Here is a 20,612-nt window from a genome sequence, read left to right on the forward strand (position 1 = left end):
TGAAATCGCAGCTCTAGCAAGAAAATCAGATTCCTTAAAATTGCCAAGCAAGAGGAAAGCACTTAGATCTGCCCCAACAAAATTGCCAAGGTCTGAAATTCATTCAAGTTGGAGGAAGGAGAATGCCAAACACATGCAAATCTGTCCCAAGAAAAATCGGCTAGGGCAGAAAATTTCCTCCTTTTAGGAAAGATCACCAAGCATAGAAAATATTCAGGTCCGCTCCATCATTGCCAAGGTTGAAATCTGCCCTCCAAGAGAAATCGCCAAACACACAAAGCTGCCCTTTCTTAGAAAATAGCCAAAGCATGTGAAATTTGCTCCTCCAAGAGAAAATCGCCAAGCACACAAAGCTGAGATGGAATGAGATAATGGGAGAGGAGGAAGCCTCTTATAGCACACTCCCTTTACTCCTTGAAGTTGGCAGACAAGCCCTATAGGAGAAGAAAATTAAATTAATGTCTAATTTAATGGTCCCAATTTAAATGCCAAGCCAAAACTAATTTTGCCTATAGTGAAATTTGCACATATAATTGCCGGTTAGGACCAAAAATTGCAAAATAAAATTAAGAAAGCCTTGGAGATGTTAAATTTTTTCATTTAATAACATCTTGGTAATTAAAATATCAATCATTAAAATCAACTCTAGCAAGCCAAAATTGATTTTCAATTTTAATTTACCAATCTCTTTCAACATTTAAAAATCTTCTAGGCAATTTTAACCAATTTAATGCAAAATTTTGCAATTAAGTCCACTTTCCATTTTGCAATGCAATTTTAAATTTTTTCCGAAATAAATCATTATCTCTAGCATCCGAAATCGATTTTCCAATTTAATTTCACTATCACAAAATTTTCTCTTTTCACCAAAAAATTCAAGATTTTCCAAGACAATTAAATCTAAAAAAATTTCGTTTTGAAAATGCTCAAGATTATACAATTACATCCAATTTTCAAAATAAAATCATCTAAGTCCAAAAATTTGTAAATTTATCCTGCCGAATATTATTCTAACCATTAAAAAATATGTTGCCTTTAAAATTTGTTTGGCCTAAGGATAAAATTACTCGCTTCGGAAAATCAAGTTATGACTAGGTGAAAAACAAGTCTAACCACATCCCTCTTGGCCTAAAGGCGTCCAAGGTGCACGATTTTTTAAGTTGATATTTATTTTTGGACAACTCCGAATTTTTTTTACCAAGGCAATCGAAAAAAAGGGGGTCCCCAAAAGTTTCGGGGTGATGGTGTGAAAACCTCACAACAGAGCCCATAACAGTCAATAGCCTGACAATGATATTATTTTATTAATAATTTAAAGAATACAAATGAATTACAATTCAACCATACAAAGTCTTTTTCTGAAGAGAGAGGTTTGGTGAGAATGTCTACTATTTGATCTGTAGTGCAAACGTATTCTAATTTTACAGTATTCTTGTCTACCATATCTCTTACATAATGGTAAGGAATTTTGATATGCTTGGCTCTGTCATGAAAAACTAGATTCATCGAAAGCTTAATGGAACTTTGATTATCACAATGAATAATTGTAGGATTCATGGCTTGCCCAAATAATCCCACAAGTAACTTTCTAAGCCAAACTGCTTCTCGAGAGGCCATCAGTGCTGCAATGTATTCGGCTTCTGTGAACTTTGTGCTACTGAAGACTTTTTTCTGCATATTCAAGATATCATTGTTGATCCTAAACCGAAACAACATCCTGAAGTACTTTTTCTGTCTTTAACACTTCCACCCCAATTTGAGTTAGCGAATCCATGTAAATCTAAGTCAACTTTCTCATATTTGAGCCTAAGATTAAGAGTGCCTTGTAAGTATCTCATATTGTGTTTTACTGTAACTGGGTGAATCTCCTTTGGCTTACACATAAACTGACTTAAGGCATTATCAACATAACAAATATCAGATCTTGTATTTACCAAGTACATAAGGGATCCAATCATCTATCTGTAGAGAGTAGAATCTATGGAAGGTGATTTTGTTGCTGCTTCTTTAAGTTTATGTAGATTGGTCTCCATTGGAGAAGACATAGACTTGCAATTCCACATTCCAAATCTGTTCAAAATATCTGATGTATACTTTCCTTGATTAAGTATAATGCTGTTAGAATTATGTCGTACTTCCAATCCTAGGAAGTAATGAAGTCCCAAGTCTTTCATCTTGAATTCTCTAATTAGATCTTTCTTGCATTGATCTATGAGATGATCATCACTTGTTATTAGTAAATCATCAACATACAATAGCAGAATTACCATATCATCTTTATCCCTTTTATAATATAAATTTGGATCGACTTCATTTTTGGAGAATCTGAAGCCGGTGAGATACTTATCAATTATTTCATACCAAGCCCTTGGAGCCTGCTTAAGCCTATAAAGAGCTTTCTTGAGCCTGCAAACAAAAATGTTAGGATCATGAGTTTCAAATCCTTTAGGTTGCTCCAAATATACTTTTTCTGTAATCTTTCCATTTAGGAATGCTGTTTTTACATGCATCTGATGTACTTTCAATCCCTTCGATGCTGCAATGGCTAGAACTGCTCTTATAGAGGTGTATCTGGCAATAGGAGAAAAAGTTTCTTCATAATCAATCCCTTCTTTCTGAGAGAATCCCCTGGCTACAAATTTGGTTTTATATTTTTCAATGCTATCGTCTGCAGCATGCTTTTTTAAAAAAATCCACTTGGAAGAAACAACAGATTTTCTTTTAGGTTTTGGAACAATTTCCCAAACATCATTTTTCATAATAGATTGGTATTCTTCCGTCATAGCATCTTTCCAAGTTGTATGTTTAATAGCATCTAAAACATTGGTTGGTTTAGATTTAGACAAATCATTCATGTTTGCTGTATAACTAGAAAATCTTTTGGATCTTTTGCTTTCTCTGATTGTTCCAGATGGTGCAGCAAAGTCTTATGCTTCCTCTACTGTCGTAATGGCTCAAAGTGGTCTTTTCTTAGAATTTTGAGTTTCTTCATTATTAAGATTTTGAATTTCATCTTCAATTTCTTCAATGTTCTCCCTCTGAGACTCAATTTTAGTATTTCTTTCAGAACTAGGTAAAGGAGAGGGTTCTTCAAAACTTAGGGCATTTTTGAATGCTAAGTCTTCTTAAAAAATTATATCCCTTCTAAGTTCAATATTTTTCTGTCTAGGTATGAAAATCCTATATGCTTTAGATGTTTCACTATACCCTACAAAAATACCTTTCCTCCAAGAGGTTTCTAACTTAGTTCTCTTTTCTTTTGGAACATGGATATATACAGGGCACCCAAAAATCCTAAGATGGCTTATATTGGATTTAACTTTAGTAAAGACTTCTTTAGGAGTTTTATCTCTAAGGTAGGAGTGAGGGCTTTTGTTTTGAATATAGACAGCAGTACAAGAGCTTTTTGCCCAAAGATAATATTATAGATTTTGATCAAATATCATAGTTCTAGTAGCTTCTATAATTGTTCTATTCTTCTTTTCTGCTACCCCATTTTGTTATGGGTTATAAGGAACAGTGTACTCCCTCTTAATTTCTGTTTCTTTACAAAACCTTTTAAACAAATCTGAGGTGTATTCCCCTCCATTATCAGTTCTAAGAGTTTTAATTTTATGTCCTGATAAGTTTTCAGTTAATGTTTTAAATTTTTTAAATCTCTTTAAGATTTCTTCTGATTCTTTGCATTTTAAGAAGTAAATCCAAGTTTTCCTAGAGAAGTCATCTATGAACAAAATATAGTACCAGAATCCTCCAAGAGAAGGAACAGACATAGGTCCACATAAAGTTGAGTGGGTTAATTCCAAAATATTGTTGATTTTTCTAGTGCTATCATGAAATGGACTTCTGGTGTTCTTACCCAGAGCGCACCCATTGCATATGCTTGAGTGGTCTTTATTTAGTTTAGGTAAACCAGTAACCATCTTCTCCATAGTTGATAAGGTTTTGAAATTTAGATGTCTTAACCTTCTATGCCATATTTCATTTATGTCCACAGTTTCATGAATTAAGGCTTGAATAGGTCAATTAGGTTCTGAATTTAATTCATACAAATACCTTTTTCTCTAACCAATTAATTTTGCTTTTTTAATTGAGGAGTTCTTAGCCCAGGTTATTACTTTACCGTCCATGAATGCAACATTATGTCCATCATCTTCAAGTGCTGTAATTGAGATTAGATTTCTTTTTATTCCTAATACATATAATACTCCTTTGAGAAGAAGAGAATTTCTTGATTCAAGGTACAATTTCCAATTCCTTTGACGAAATGTGCTGAATTATCACCGATGGTGAGTTCGCCATTAACTTTTTTTGATATAGAGTTTAGTGCGTCTTTGTATCCTGTAATATGTCTAGATGATCCACTATTAATCGCCCATGCTTTATTTGAGACTTCATTTGATAGTGACGAATACACTACACAATTCTCAGGATCATAGTTATCTTCTTCCCTAATAACATTTGTACAGTTCACTTGTTGTGTAGAATTCTCAGGGCAATTAGATCTGCAGTGTCCAAACTTTTCACATCTGAGGCATTTTATTTTGGATAGATCTTTCTTAGATTTGTCATTCTTTTGATTACCCTTTTTTTTCTTGAAATGCTTCTTCTTGCCTTTATAGGAGTTTGTATTAAGAACATGAAGTTCTTTATCTTTCGTTTTCAATTTCCTTCTTTTGTTTAGTTTTTTAGATTCTTCTTGAAGACAATCTCCCTTAAGTCTATTGAAGTTAGGAAGTTTATCTTTGAATCTGGTAATCCATCTATAGCCATTAGTGTTAATTCTGTATCATTAATGATGGTTCCTATACTTGCAAGTTCATCTCTTACGCTGGCAACCCTTAGGAAGTAAGAATTCATTGATTCTCCCTTCTTTATTTGTATGTAATTTAGTTGCCTTTTTAGTCCAAGAACTCTAGTTGCATTGTCAACCTCATATGCATTTAGTAGTGCATTCATCATAGAGAATGCTTTGATGTTTTGTTAGCATAGGTACGATATCATTTTTCACTCCATCTAATATGATCTGAATGGCTTTCTTATTTCCTTTACTCTAGATAGATTTATGAAGTTCAATTGTAGGTTGTCTGGATGCTGATTCAACAAATTGTTTTATATCACTTTCTTCAAGAATCATCATGATTCTGAATTTCGAGGCATCAAAGTGTTCTTTCCCATCAAACTTGTCCTCAGGTCTAATTGTGTATGCCATTGAAGATAGGAGAATGATGCTAGATATATATAAGGTTTGAGTACTTAATTTGCAGAGCCTAGGTTCGACTACTAGAGCTTTGATACCATGTAAAGTTTAAGCAAATTCTTTTATAAAATCAGACTTTTCAAATACCCTTGAGTTGCTGTAGATAATCTTCTTTAACTTCTGAATGTAGGAGAAGTTATCAGAACATTGAATGCTGTTCTGGATTTAATTGTCTCTCCAATAAATTTTTATGGGGCAGTATTGCTTGAAGGAGCAGACTTATGTTATTTGTGTGTCCTCAAACTACAATAATACTCATTCCTTATACCAAGACCAAAGGGCATGTCCCTCATGACCCTCTCTAGGTCGGCGCATACATTACTTGTAGAAATCGGCAGCTTAAGGTAGATAACAAAACTGTTTAACTAACATAACAATTAGTTATAGTTAGCACAAGATATGTTTACTGCCAAGGATCGCCGCCGGTCCTATTGCCAAGTATGGTGTATATATTGCTTTCGTATGGCATAAGGGGAGAAGATTAAGGTGCGGTCTGCACTTCTCAGACCAGTATGAATATCATAGTTAATATTTAACATTCATCACCCAGTGGACATCCACTTTATTTTCAAGCTCCAGACACTAGGTCAAAACAATGGACACAATGTTGATGTACGTTCAATATTTGTACTCAGATTTCATGTATTCCTTGCCCAACATTGGATCTTCAATTTTGAAAGTGTTTAACATCTCCTTCGAGGTTTTCCCCAAGAATGCAAGTTATTTCTTTCTTGTGATTAAAGTGAGCTTTGTCGCCATGTAAAAAGGATTTCAACCCTATTTGGTTTCTCTGCTGCTTACTGCTACCTACACCAAGTGCAAATGAAGGCCAACAACACTCAACCAGCTATTTAATCAACCTCGCACATTCCCCAATTGTGCAAGAGGAAAATTATTAAATGCTTCATTATTGTCCTTCAAATGGCAGCGCCCAAGACATCCACTCCTCAATAGTAATGCCTGTCAGATGTTCCTAGATCTATCGGTCTTGGCATCAATTATTGCAACTGCCCAATTTGAAAGAGTGTCAGCCAAATTATTCAGTTTTTGCTTTGCGTGAGTGACTTTAAACTCATCAAAATTTGACAACTCGTTATTTGTGCCCTCTATTAATTTTTTGGCTCCAAATGCAACAATATTTCCATTGTAATTCCGAGTCACAAATCTGGCACTAGATGGATAAGGATTACTTTTTGATCCCACTTTGGTTTCTCTGCTGCTTATTGCTACCTACACCAAGTGCAAATGAAGGCTGACAACACTCAACCAGCTATTTAATCAACCTCGCACGTTCCCCAATTGTGATTAAATGCTTCATTATTGTCCTTTTAAATGGCAGCGTCCAAAACATCCACTCCTCAATAGGAATGCCTGTAAGATGTTCCTAGATTTATCGGTTGTGGCATCAATTATTGCAACTGCCCAATTTGAAAGAGTGTTGGCCAAATTATTCGCTTTTTGCTTTGCGTGAGTGACTTTAAACTCATCAAAATTTGACAACTCGTTATTCGCGCCCTCTATTAATTTTTTGGCTCCAAATGCAACAATATTTCCATTGTAATTCCGAGTCACAAATCTGGCACTAGATGGATAAGGATTACTTTTTGATGCTCTATTGAATTTGACCTTTATCCAACCTTCTTTTGGATCAAGCTAATTAACCTTCTCTATCATGGGAGCAACTGGATAAACCTGGGAGGGCCCATTAACAGGCTGATGCAACTTACTTTTTTGTAGGACAATAGAGTGAATTACCTTCTTTATTGCTAACATTCTTATTTAGTGGTTTTGGGTCCTTATGTTTTTTTTTTGCTTGTAGAACTGGTTTCTTTGTTTTATTTATTACTATTTGCAATGTTGTTAATCTACATTGTAAAGTCTAAATGTTTTCAAGAATTGTGTAAAGATATACAAAGTCTTGAAGCATCCCAAGCTGCCATATGTTCTAGCTTTTCTGTTGAATTTGCAACTGTGTCCAGTTTATTCTTGATACCAAGCCACTGCAGCTTTTCTGAGATGCGTTAAATATTCAGTTTTTTGATGTATTATGCCCTTTAGAAAATTTTCCAGAACTTATCAAATTTCATGGGAATTTAAACGAATGTTTTGCAAGAAAACTGATTTCTATTTGTCCATCTGATTATATTGAAAACCATATAGTATCAGACTGAAATTGAGGTCTGAAATGAATATTGCCATCAAATAGATAAATTATTACAGGCTTATTTACCAAACAGATATGAAATACCTCTATTACTTCAAGTTTATCTTTAGATGAAATCTTTACAAATTTGCTCAGCTGTGAACTCCATTGCGAATCCACCTCCAAAGATAAATTGGGTTTCTGTCCAATCTGCCGAGAATTCTTGAAAGTTTTGTCCTCAGGTTTTAAAAACTGAAAGCCAGAGTTTCCTAGAATTATCCAATAGAAAACAATAATAAAACATTCTCTGAATAATCCTCTCCTTGCATTTCATAGCTTTCTCTAGAAACCTCTTGGCATTCCCTTTCTTTATCTTTTAATTTGAAATAAAGTGACTTTCATTTTATAATTCTGGTTGGCATAAAAAGTCACTTTGATTGCTCTATTAAATAATTAAATTAAGTTGTCATTATATTTCTACGACTTAGATTTTTAATAATTTAATTAATTTCTAATGTCCCCAAAAGGGGGACACTACAGTCTTCCCCCGGAGATTGCTTTCCCTCAGGCAATCATGAATCTGTCTACCAATACCATGATCCCAAATAAATTTGCAAACAACTCCATTGCATGTCTTGGAACAATTGAACTCAAATCAAAACTTGCCACACTGTTAAAAAATCTACTCAAATGCAACTCATTCATCAATAAGATCCGTGGATCCCAAGGCCAATTTGGAGAACTATTATTCACATCACCTGAAGACTTCAGCTCATTTTTAGTTTTACATATGTATAATCCATCTTAACCACAATTGAGAAAATGCAACATGAAAAGCTTGCAAGATGCGAATCCTCTTTCCAAAAGAGAATACATCTCATACCATGATGAAGTATAACCCTCTTTATACCAATCATTCGTTCTCTTCTTATTGGTCATCATAAATATATTCAACTCATCAACTTGCGGGTTGAAAGAGAAATGATATGGACTCCTTACAATACAATCAAGCTGATAAGTACCATCTTCTTCTTGCAAAGATTGATGCTCGCATCTATTGGACTCATAACCATCATGCTTTCGCTGCTCTACTTTGTCAAAATGACAAACTGGAAGCTTGTTATCACATAAAAACCTGTTTGCAATTCTGCTGCAACAGATGGTATTTCAGCATTATTAGAACTGAATTTGATTTTTAACATCTTCAGGCATACATTTTGTATCATCCACTGGTAACAACTCAAACTTATACACCACATCCGAATCCCACTTCTTACTAGTGTCATCTAAATGAAGAGGTGCTCCATTATTTTAACTGAAAGAGTGGATTATTATATATCACATCAACATCTACTTCAAATAACAGATTATCTACAAACTGAAAATTGCCGCCTCCTGATTCATACTCTCATTTTTTGATTTCTTAATAAAATGGGCAGGAATTTATTCATCTTGACATAAAAATGTACCTGCAAACTTTGCTTCCATCTTGTGTGCTGACACTATTCTAGGTTCACCATCTGATGAAGCCTTAAACGCTACCTCCTCGCAGTTCTCCAAGAACTCCAATCGCCTCGTGTGATGATCCAATGTGTACCTACCCACAGATTGAAGCCAGTGTATGCCTAGAACCACATCAAGTTGTTCTAATTTGATCACATAGAAGCTACCAGTCAATGTGCAGACCCCCAAGTGAATACTAAGCTGAGGAACTCTTGTAGTGCAATTCAAGGTTCCACCACTAGCAACTAGAACCCTAGAACCAGAGAATTTCTCAACCTGTAATCCATGCTTTGCAGATAACTGCTCACCAATGAAGTTGTATGTAGCACTAGTGTATACCAAGCAGACTACTGGCTGCCCCTTAAGTACTTTCTTTAATTGAAACGGATGGTACCAACATACTGCTCAGTCCTCGCAATGTAGTGATGGTGACCTTAGGCTGATTAGTCCTATTTTCATTTCTTTCCATTGAGGGCTGCTCATTGGTCTCCTCATTATCACTGTACTCATATTTGGTTCCCTTAATCTGCACTTCCTCATCCTCTGAAACTACCTCAATGTAATGTTTTTCCCTTTTTCAAGGCACCAATGTTTGGGAGTCCACGGTTCTTTACAAGTAAAACATAGTTTCTTCCACCTTAGCTCAATTCTTGACTCATAATCCACCTTAGGAGGGATATTATTAGGCTGATCAACAATCTTCTGTTTTCCGTTTAGAGCTTTTGGAATTTCCTTTAGGCTGTTGATAGGAGGTGGATGAAGTGCTTAGGTCCATTGCCATTTTAAATTGCATTATGTAGAGAGCTAGGTTTGCGTACCTTCACAAATCCTTTAATCTTATCGTTCAAAGTTCAAACCTTTAATGAATAACATGACCTTCCTTTCTGACATCCGAAACGATCACTGAATTTTTTTGAAACTCAGAATAAAAAAATTCAATGAACCAATTTGTTTCAGCCGAGTCAACTCCATATAGTATACTTCTATTTCCTTTCTATCAAAATGGGCAATCAACTTATTATTGAATTGCTCATATGAATTAATCATTCCATGATCGTGAGTCACGAGGGAATGATGCAACCAATCATAGCTGCTTGGTCTAAGTGCATAGTAGTGAATTTTAATTGCTTCCAGTTCCTTAATAGGCCTGAGGGTTAAGAATGTATCCAACATGTAAATCCAGGCCCATGGTGTCTTCCCGCTGCCATCATATGTAGGAAGTGTCAACTTATTGGTGGCTTGCTTAAGGTCTTTTGGTTTTGAGTCCTTGGTTGTTTTTCTTGCTTGGTTTCCATACTTTCCCTTCGCTGCCCCATGTATTGGATAAATGATAAATATTTCTTAACATGATCTGGGAGGAAGTTACATTCATCATGCATTGTCATCAAATTATCTTGAAATGCTACTCCTGCATCCTCATTATCTTCCTCTTCCTCATCATTTCCTGCCAAAAAATAGGCATCAAATGTCTATTAGAAGAGTGCGCATGCAGATCGTGGGGAGCAAATATTACTATCACCATTTGTGTGACTGCACCATGACCGCATTGTAGCACTCATTTGTTGAATGAATACATTAAGCTGCTGTCATATATTAGCCACATGTTCCTGCCCTATTTGTATACCCCACATAATATCTCGAGCCTCTCTTTCCTCATCTCATGGTGGAGCATTACCACTTCTATCTCCCATACCTACATCCTATCTTGTACTGTGTAATAGCCCTTGACAATTCGGACCTCAACTTGCTGATTTATAGCGCAAGGAATATTGTCAAACACTTCTAATACAATCTCTATGCTTGCTGTTTCTGAGTTTCAGACAGATTATGCTTGCTTGAAATGGTATCGAAGTGAATCTAAAAGCCTGTAATTGATTACTACTATATCTAAGCAAAGAACTAAATGCATATGCAATTCTTTTTTGGCTTTTTAAATGCATATATATGAATTCTAAATGAAAAATGTGCGCTTAAAGCCAACCAGTATTTTGTCAAACACTTGGCATGCATACTATTGTGTCAATCATGAAAGATATAAATTTGCACATTACATCAAATATATATGGACCTGCAACTTATCACTCCTTTAGTGAGATATTTTCTAATTCAACATAATATTCCAAGGCTCTTGGCTTCGCAACCCCAAAAATCTGAGTGCAAACGACATTATAAACTTGATATAAAATGTGCATCTACAACTACTTATAATAGCCACCTTTACAATGTCAAATGACCATTTTAAATGATGCAAATTGAATGTAGAACCTGATATACAAATCGCCCAATGAAGAAGATGAAATTGCAATCATAATCAAGCCAAGTATTGTAGCGCAGGTACTGTTCATGGCACTGTTCACGGAACTATTCACGGCACTATAGCAGCTAGCAATAAATGTACTCTCCAATTTAAGCACAAATGAAAGGATTGAAGAATCCTTTCCAATTTGCAACCCTTCTGAGGATATTTCACCACCTCAGTTGTGCTAATCTATGAGAGCTTTCGTTCTCAAAGACCAAGTAGATAATATGCAGAAACCCTTGGCTCCACAAAACTCATCAAATACAAATGACAATAATCAAATGATAAGAAAAGAACATCATTTTAATTTATTCTTTCCTTGTGGAAGCTCACTTTTCTCCTCAATGTGGGATAAAATATATTCTTATATTTGCACTTTATTATAATATTATAATATGAAATTATGCCGCATCATAAAGTGCCAATTCCCAATAAAACTCTCTAACCACCATATTAGCCTACGAGGATCACAACAATAAACTAATCTCTGAAACTCTGATGCTTCCAAAAAAATGGGGACATTACAGTCCTCCCTCCCTAAGATTGCTTGTCCCCAAGCAATCCCCATAACAAAACAAACATCATAGTCCACCTAGATCCCAAGGGTAGAATTGTGTACTATCCCTGCAGTGTACAAGCAACTCCTATAGCACCAACATCCAAACAATCAACATCACCATCAAAATCATCTAAAAACTGACCCTAGGAGCTAATGAGATGGAGCTAATGAGATGGTAACAACTATAGGTACTTGAAAACTACCACCAACTCCAACCTTTGCTAAACTGTCTTGGGTGTGTAGATATTGCAAAGGGTCTAACTAGCAGTTCTCAATCCCATCTGCAAAAGATGGTGCTAACCCATCCCCTAATGGATGGTATGAAGCTGGAGCCAACCCACATCGACGTGAAACCAAGTCCTCTCTACGTGTGGGTCAAAAGAAAAGTAATGAGCACTCCTCACAGTGTAATGCCGATAAAAACTCCCAATCTTTGTCAAGGGCTCATCATCATCAAACTAGGGATTAGGAGACGGTTCCAATCTCTGACTCAAAATGACTGATTGGGCGCAACCCTGGTCAATCCTCACAACAAATCCAACCATGAAGTCCCTATGGGGAAGCATAGTAGACAAAGTCTCAACAATCATTCCCACCAACCTCTGAATAACATGAGAGCCTTGAACGAATGTACCCTCAGACACTCTGTATGAATCCTCACACACATCTGAACTCTCCAATAGATACTCTATGAAGGATTCTGTATAGTAGAAATTATATGTGGAAGCATCAACCTACTCCCCAGTGACCCACAACTGATCCTCTGAAAATGTGGCATTGCAGTTGTATAAGATGAAATAGTTTTGCTTCGAGCAAAAGGAAGCAAATCAATATGAGAGCTTGACTCCATTGATATTTTCACCTCATCGATACCAATTGCACCCATATCTTGGACGAATGTGTCTGCCACATCATCATGTACCTCATCCCCAACCATGGAAGTAAACTCACCACCAACCACAATATGTGACTGAATAGGGTATAGGGCTAGTGTCGACTGTATCTGCTCTAACTCCACGATAATCTCATCCAACTGTGATTGTGACTCCTAAAGAGCCAACTGAGTATACTGAAGAGAGTCCATAGTCACCTCAAGCTTCTGGGTGAGCTCAGCCACCACCTCCTCTTTCCCTAACAATGTCTCATAGCAGGTGCTACCCCACTCCAGAAGGTAATCCCTGTCAGCATCTAACTGAGAGTAACTATGCTTCAAGATCCTGACAGCCTCTCGAAGCGTATGAACATCTGCTAGGGAAAAACTACTATCATCATGCTTATTTGACACGGGAGCACCCCAACTAGATGTAGCTAGCATCTGACGAATAGCATCATAATGATCAAGAGATGAAGAAATGTCACTATGACTCACCTTCAATTGATAAGTCATATGATGCCTTTGTAACCCTTGTCTCCTATGCAAGCTCTGTGTCTCATTGCACTGTGATAGGAAAATGAATCAGAATTGTCCACCACAAAATCACTCATATGTGTGCTATCGTCCTCGCACAACTTTGCATCCAAGATACAACTACTATGTACCTCAAACAACTCCTCATTCGAAGTAATGGAAGCCCTCGTAGTATCAATCTCTCCGCTCCACCTCAATAGTAAGATCCTGTAAACATCGATCCTAAGACTCATATAAAACCTCCTCGGAGTCATCATCCAATATCTGACAAAGTGTGTCATACCCAGTGTAGGTCATAGCATCATTAAATAGATCATCAGATGTGTCCATTACTATCTACATCCACATCTCCCAATAAAGCCTCAACTGCTGACACCTGACTCTGTACACATGACTCAATGTCAGGTTGTGAGTCAATAATACTAGAGCATGAACTGACATCTACTAACTCCACTGTAACGCCTAGATCACCATCATCATAGCTAGGTGACTCCATATGTGCCTTAGTCCCACTTAAGGAAGTAATTGCCTCCTGCACTGGAGCAACACTATGATAGCTAACATATAAGTCTCCAATAATAACTCCCTCCTTGAAAGAGTCTGAACAATCAGTGACAACTACAACGTCAACTGCCTTTGAACTAACTGCAACAACAACTGTGGGAGCTTAAACCTGTTCAAGCTCAGTGCGACTATCCTTTGCTGCCATTGACACAACCACATGTCCCTATGAAATAAATCCATCAACACTGTGAATAGGACTAGTAGGTGCCTTACTAAATATAGGTACGTTTGCGTCATAGACACTTGTCGGGGAAAACTCAAGCTTCCTTCCCTGCAACCTCGATGTCGGCCTTCTAAAGGCGGAAAGCATATACCTCGCTACCTTCTCAACTGTCTCTGGATCCGACAAGCTCTCCGCCAACCATTGTTGATGAAGCTTAAGTTTCTCCATACTCTCCTGCAAAGCATTCATTTTTGCACTAACTTCCTCTTTACTCCGTTGACTTCTAGAACTGGTAGTCCTCCTATGTCTCTCCATGGCTAGAAAATGCTAGAGTGCTGGTCACTCCAAATGCAACAGTAAATCTGAAAATAAAATAACTTTTTTGCCCCACAGGATGGCAGGGAACTGCTCCAATACCACTTTAATATCCCTTGAAAATTCAGACCTCAACTTGTTGATTTATAGCTCAAGGTATATTGTCAAACACTTCCAATACAATCTCTATGCTTGCTGTTTCTGAGTTTCAGAGTAATTATGCTTGCTTGAAATGATATCAAAGTGAATTCAAAAGCTTGTAATTGATTACTACCGTATCTAAGAAAAGAACCAAATGCATATGCAATTCTCTTTTGGCTTTTCAAATGCATATATATGAATTCTAAATGAAAAATGTGTGCTTAAAGCCAATCTTTATTTTGTCAAACACTTGGCAGGCATACTATTGTGTCAATCGTGAAAGATATAAATATGCACATTACATCAAATATATATGGACCTGCAACTTATCACTCCTTTAGTGAGATATTTTCTAATTCAACATAATATTCCAAGGCTCTTGGCTTTGCAACCCCAAAAATCTGAGTACAAATGACATTATAAATCTTGTATAAAATGTGCATCTACATCTACTTATTACAGCCACCTTTGCAATGCCAAATGACCAATTTAAATGATGCAAATTGAATGTAGGACATGATATACAAATTGCCCAATGAAGGAGATGAAATTGCAATCATAATCAAGCCAAGTATTGTAGTGCGGGTATTGTTCAGGACACTGTTCACGTCATTGTTCATGGCACTATTCACGACACTATAGCAGCTAGCAATAAATGTATTCTCCAATTTATGCACAAATGAAAGGACTGAAGAATCCCTTCCAATTTGCAACCCGTCAGAGGATATTTCACCACCTTAATTATGCTAATGGGAGTTTTCATTTATGCAGAAACCCTTGGCTTCATAAAACTCATCAAATGCAAATGACAATAATCGGATGATAAGAAAAGAACCTTATGTTAATTTATTCTTTCCTTGTGGGAGCTCACTTACTTTTCTCCCCAATTTGGGATAAAAGATGTTCTTATATTTGCACTTTATTATGAATTTGATATTATAATATGAAATTATGCCCCATCATAAAGTGCCAATCCCCAATAAAACCCTCTAATCACCGTATTAGCCTACGGGGTCACAATAATAAGCTAATCTCTGAAACTTTGATGCTTCCAAAAAACTGGGGACATTACATACTGCTAGAAAATGAATTTGGATGACCACCAATCAATCTAGACGTTGTTTCTCCTTCCAGTGCTTGTGGGGGTTGCCATGTTTTCCTCAATTCCCTCCTATAATACCTCAACTCTTTGTCACTTGGTTGCATCATACTGTAATAAATCCAAATGCTTTGCAGCTGTATTGCCTTATTCCAAAATGCAACCAAAGTTTTTCACTACTATTTTGCCCTTCTTTCCACAACAATATCAAATGTGTGGCTTAATAGATTTTTGGTTATAGAATGATGACTTTTAGTCTGGCATATTTAAATAGTAGACAAACATATCAGAGACGATAATAATTCCATAATTCTAAAACCCTATTCAACTCATTGAATATTTTCTAGCCTGTGCATCAGTTACAGCAAGCTGAAGGTTTTCTCAATCTTCACGATACTTCTTTCCATGAATTGGTTTGCCAAAGTTCTCAGAATTCATTTAAACATAGTTAACTCTTCAAAAACCAGACAACTTTTGGGAGCCAATGCATAGTTTGCTAATTGTTTTTGTTGTCATATATTTCTCGACTTTTACTCTTCAATTGCAATGAACTCTAATTAGAGAAGTGTATCTACAAGGATTGAACAAAACCTTCTGGTGATCGTAATATGGCTCCAAAAGGGTTCCAGTGACACCCTCTAGACTGCATTAGGAGTAAAAACACCTACAAGTGAACAACAATTAGCAGTAACTCTTGATATGTTTGTCTACCCCCAGTTTCTTGATGAACATGTGTAACTGTACCTGCCCAAGCTCTGTTCTATGTTTGAAGTAGCCACTATTGATGAATAATGAAGATGGATGACCATTTCCTACCAGGAGTGAGCTTGACCACAGTCTGAAAGTTCTGTCAGACAGAACACATAGATTGCTTTGCAGCTGTTACAAAGACCATCTCAAATATGAAATATGTGATTCCCAATACTTGATGAGGACCTCTGCTTGGATTTTTCAATGCCCAACAGTTGGCCAAGAATGCACAGGTATGCTTTTGTATGTTCGAAAGACTGAAATATTATATCCACCTCCTTCGAATGTCATAAATTTGGGGCTCCAAACTTGCTATTCAGTCTAGTCCATTAGCCGTATTTTTTCTGCTTTAGTTAGTCTTAAGAGATTCTCCCTGTAAGATACAATCTACAGTTGATTTAACCTGTTAAGGACAAACTCAGTAAGTCACTCGTAATCCCATTCACTGTTTCTTCACAAAATTATTTCCGCTCACATAGCCTGATATACTTATCAAAATGGAATGCCAAAGGCATATACTATTTGTCTACTTCAATGGCATCGAATTGTGGCATTGCCTAAACGTATTTATGTACTTCTTAGCCCCAGGGTCTCCTCCAATAATCCCTACACATCAGGAGCTTCAAAGACATTCATCCACTCAATATACTTCATCCTTTTACATTTGTTGAAACCCCAAACCTTCGTTAAATCTTGTGATGACAATAGCTACTGTTACTGGTGCCAAATATGCTAGAGATGTTTTTTTTCGAACTGTCCACTTAATAAAATAACAAATAATATTCTTTCTCAAAATAATCAGGTATTGTGCCCTTGTCTTGACTCAGGAAGCAATTCCCATATATAGGTTTTCCACGGCTAGAAAGGAAAGAATCACGTGTTTAGAATGAGAGCTAACGTAGAATATGAGTTGCCTCCCTCACAACACCCATTGTTAATCTTCAGAAATGTATGTTATTGAATAATGGCCCCCACACCAACAGCTCATACCATGCGGCAGATCATTCGATCTAATAAGGAACGTCTGAACCAATAGAAGGCCACTAAGAATTAAAAGTTTGCATTCAACCAATACTAACATTGCTTGAACTTTCGGCATTGAAAACTAAGTTTCAAGTCATAAATCTCAGGCTGCTATCAGAGTCTAATTGTGTCTTTTTTAATAATTCTATTTAAATATGCCATACACTTAGCTTATGAAGTCGCCCCAATCCTTGACCTATATTAAACTTTCACCCATATGAAGTCTTCAACAGATAATAAAGAGATAATATTAGCCAGCTTTTGACTTATTTTATCACCATGAAAACATAACCGTAATCTTAAGTAATTTGCCCTTTCCTTTTCATGTGCTTGATACTTTAATCTTCATAAAATAAGATGGGTCCACCCAATATTTGTACTAAGAACTATAGTTATATCGATTCCTTATGTCTTAGTCTCCGAACATGCAAACTTGGCACATAAAATATTATCAACAAATAATTATCAATATGAATTGAGATTTACAAAATTACAACAAACAATTATCAATATGAATAAAAATTTACAACAAATAATTGTCAATATGAATAGAAATTTATAGATCTCCAGCAACACAAATAGGGTCATACAAGAAACCAAACTGCACATTTGTCCCTCAAGAAACCTCACAGGTTGGCACTGTAATTGTTGAATATATTAGCTTTATATGTAATTTTGTAAGTTAAGATTAAATGATTATTCAATATTAAATATTGATGCAATATTTGTATGGAGATATTTGTTTGCATTTTTTGGACGCAGGATATATTACATGTCAAATTCGAAGGTGATTCTGGGACCCGCTCATCTTTCTTATATCGGCCGTCTTCCAGTCGGTTACATGTTTGTTTTGCTATTCTTTAATAAAGATCAATCACCAGCAGTTACCGTGAACAGCTGTCATTGTGATTATTTCTTGCATCGACTGTCTCGTAAATCTGCGTCAATCATAATTCATGACTTTTTTTGGCATCTGTTTTATGGCTCACGGTTTTTCCTTGGCTCACGGCTTTTCCTTGCCATTCTATTTGACAGATGTGAGAGCTCGATTGGAAATATGGTTTCTTGAATTGTTTCATTCAAGCAAATTCGGGCGTCTTATTATATCCACATCCGTTCAGCGTTCAGTTGTCTTTTGGTGTTTGACATATATATATTGTGTTTAATATTTTGCTGTTAGCAATGAATGATTGAGTCTTTTCTGATTCTATTCAGAAGTGATAAAGTTATCTTATGGTTTATGTCATGACAGAGCAGTAGTTCTGAATATTGTAATCACAGTTTTTACATCAATAAAGGTTTCACTTTTGAGGCTGGGTTGTTTCCCTCAGTGAAGAGGGTTTTTCCCAGGATATATGCTGATGGTTTTTATATAAGTTTTTTAGTCTAATTTCAACAGTAATATCCTTCCTCTCTAGATATTTTCTCCAGAGCTTACCAAGTATTCCATGGGAATTTAAGCTAACATTTTGCTAGCAAAACTGATTTTTATTCGTCCAGCTGATTATATTGAAAATCATGTAATATCAGACTGAATTGAGGTCTGAAATGAATATTGACATCAAACAGATAAATCATTACAATCTTATTTACCAACCAGATATGAAATCCTATTGTATTGCAAGTTTATCTTCAGATGAAATCTTCACAAATTTTCTCTGTAGTGATCTCCACAGCAAGTCCACCTCCAAAGATGATTTGGGTTTCCATCCAATTCACCAAGAAAGTAAGGTTTCCATTCTCAGGTTTTCAAAACTGAAAGGCAAATATCCTAGAATTCTCCAAAAGAAAAACAATAACAAAACATACTCTGAATGATCCTCTCCTTGTACTTTTATAACCTTCTCCCGAAAACTTTTGGCATTCCATTTCTGTCTCTTAATTTGAAATAAAGTGACTTTTGCTTTATAATTCTGGAAAAAATCGGTTAATTGCTCTATTAAATAATTATATCTAGTTGTCATTATAGTTTGACAACTTCAATTTTAATTAGTCAATTAATTTCTAATGTCCCAAAATGGGACATTACATTTGACAGTCATTCACAATAAACCCATATTTTGTACTTGAGCATCCTATGAACTTGAAGTCCTTACTCCTGTATTTCAACCTCAAACCCTTTGTTCCTTGAAGATGCTCAAGAACTATTCGCTGCTTGCCAATGATCCTCTGGTCATGTGTTTTTAAGTATTGCAAACTTCTGATTCACTTTCAGGATCTAGCACCTGTACAGATAAAATATCATCTGCATGGTTGGGCAGAAAGTGAGCTCATATTCGATTGAAAAAGAATGCATTCATGTATAAACATGAATTGTAGATCTTCAGAAGCCTCCAGAAAGTATTTAGAAAGCTTCAAAGCTTTGACACAGTTTAAGTGTTAACTTCCACAAAAAATAACGATGGTCGTTAGTTCTGCCTCTTTAACTCTAGTGACGTTCTCCATTATTAATTTTTGCTATATTGTCCACGTCCTCTACTTGTGTTTGTTTAAAGCTCTTCAACTGCCAAAATTATTGTAAATATCTCTATTTGTGTTGTCCCTGTATGTTTTACCAATAGTCACCTTTCCCAGGCTAATTTTCAACGAAGTAAGCTGTTGGCATGTTGTGTCAATAACTCATACATTATGTCATAATTTCATTGCTTGATTTGTCCCTTAATTGCATGGTTTCATAAAATTTATATATGAAGAGAGATGAGCATTCAAAATTTATTTTTTCATGTTTTCATCAACTTTATTGAATGGATTTTTTCTATCCTTGATCTAATACATTACATCTTTGATTACTACCAACTTTCTTCTCCATTCTCAGACAGCTAATAACTATACAATTGCAACATTAGGTTCATTTCTTGTATTTTGGTTGTTTGTCACTGTGTAGACTTGGTCTATGCCTTGCCTCTGAACTATTTCTGGGTAAATCAACCTTGACATAGTTTTGAGATTGACACACAGTATAAACTTGAGGCACAAGCTCTACTATTGAGGTTGATTAGGCTCAAGTAGGTTGGCTTATTGCTTGTGCCTCTGGTCAGCGTAGGTGTGAATAATCTAAAAAGCTTCAGCTTCTCAAGAGTTGTGATGAGCAACTGACACATTGGAAGTCAAGGCTGATATCTTAAGCTGTGAATTCAAATCACAGTTTATTTCACCAATACAAGGTTTCTCAGATTTGGGCAATTTGCCAACACTTAGGCTGATATTGTTGAAATAGAATCATGTGTGTGCATGTGGTCGGATCTGTTCCAATGCAAGAAGAAACCTGGAAAGGAGCTTAAATATTTTGTTTGTGATTTGAATGAAAATAACTGCTGAAAGTAAGGAATTCTGGAAAATGTGATTGCTTCTGACCTAGAATATGGGAAATACGAACCTACCAACA

The 20,612-nt window shown here is 36.0% G+C and overlaps 1 protein-coding gene across 5 annotated transcripts in view; it reads left to right on the plus strand.

Moving 5' to 3' along the window:
- The window catches only part of LOC149568370 (glycerol-3-phosphate acyltransferase 9-like), a 175,030-nt gene that overhangs the window by 11,525 nt on the left and 142,893 nt on the right, over positions 1–20,612 (plus strand). The window lies entirely within an intron of this gene.

Source organism: Cupressus sempervirens, chromosome 3, assembly GCF_028749045.1.
Source record: "Cupressus sempervirens isolate cs-2001-9-10 chromosome 3, ASM2874904v1, whole genome shotgun sequence".
Classification (NCBI taxonomy): Eukaryota; Viridiplantae; Streptophyta; class Pinopsida; order Cupressales; family Cupressaceae; genus Cupressus; species Cupressus sempervirens.